At 49.0% G+C, this 1098-nt stretch overlaps 1 protein-coding gene across 15 annotated transcripts in view; it reads left to right on the top strand.

Moving 5' to 3' along the window:
* The window catches only part of PARP6 (poly(ADP-ribose) polymerase family member 6), a 41440-nt gene that overhangs the window by 2112 nt on the left and 38230 nt on the right, over positions 1 to 1098 (top strand). The gene's annotated exons all lie outside the window — the stretch shown is intronic.

The raw sequence follows: 1098 nt of genomic DNA, 5'->3' as shown, positions 1-1098 counted from the left end.
CAGACCTTACTTTGTGGTGGAAGATAAACACAATAAACATTTTGTATGTCAAAGCATGATAAGTGCTGTGAAACAAAATAAAGCAGGGCAGGGGGATAGAGTGTGCTAGTATGTTTGTGTTGGGGTTTTGCTGTTTTATATAGGATGGTCAAGGTGACCTTAGAGTAGAGATCTGAAAGAGTGAAGGAGCAAGCCATGTAGACATATGGGTGAAAAGCATTCCAAGAAGTGGGAACAGCAGGGGACAAAGGCCCTGTGGTGGGAATCTGGTTGGTATGTTTGAAAAATAACAAGGATGCATTTGTGGAGTCTCAGGGATAATCTTCCTGTTTACATTTAGAGTTGACTTTTTAGGGAGAGCCCCGGTAAGAGTCCAAGAATAGCCTCTGATTTTTTTTTTTTAAGATGTTGAGAGTACAAGAAACCCTCATGTACCCGTCACCCAGCTTCATCCATAATTGGCATTTGCCATTCTTATTTCATCTATCCCTCTCTTTTTTTGTGCTAGAGTGGTATTTTAAAGTAGATCTCAGAAATCAGGCTATTTCATCTTTAAGAACCTCACTTTCAATTTCCTTTTGCATATTGTTTTTTTTTATGTTTTCCTATATAATAAAGAGGTAATATGCAAATTGACCATCATGCCCTTGTACAAGATGGCCACTCCCTTGTGGTCACAAGATGGCCATCAGGGGAGGGCAGTTGTGGGTGATCAGGCCAGTAGGGGAGGGCAGTTGGGGAGGACCAGACCTGCAAGGGAGGGCAGTTGGGGGCTTCCATGCCTGCAGGGGAGGGCAGTTGGGGGTGTCAGGGCCTGCAGGGGAGGGCAGTTGGGGGCGATCGGGCCGGCAGGGGAGCAGTTAGGCGTCGATCAGGCCGGCAGGGGGAGTTGTTAGGGGGTGATCAGGCTGGCAGGCAGAAGCGGGTTAGGGGCAATCAGGCAGGCAGGCAGGTGAGCGGTTGGGAGCCAGCAGTCCTGGATTGTGAGAGGGATGTCCGACTGCCAGTTTAGGGCCCAATCCCACAGGGATCCCAGATTGGAGAGGGTGCAGGCTGGCTGAGGGACACCCCCCCCCCTCCCAGGGCACAAATTTCATG

This window comes from Myotis lucifugus, unplaced genomic scaffold (genome assembly GCF_000147115.1).
Source record: "Myotis lucifugus unplaced genomic scaffold, Myoluc2.0 scaffold_41, whole genome shotgun sequence".
Classification (NCBI taxonomy): domain Eukaryota; kingdom Metazoa; phylum Chordata; class Mammalia; order Chiroptera; family Vespertilionidae; genus Myotis; species Myotis lucifugus.
Note: the sequence above shows the minus strand (reverse complement) of the source record. Positions and strands in the feature narration are given on the sequence as shown.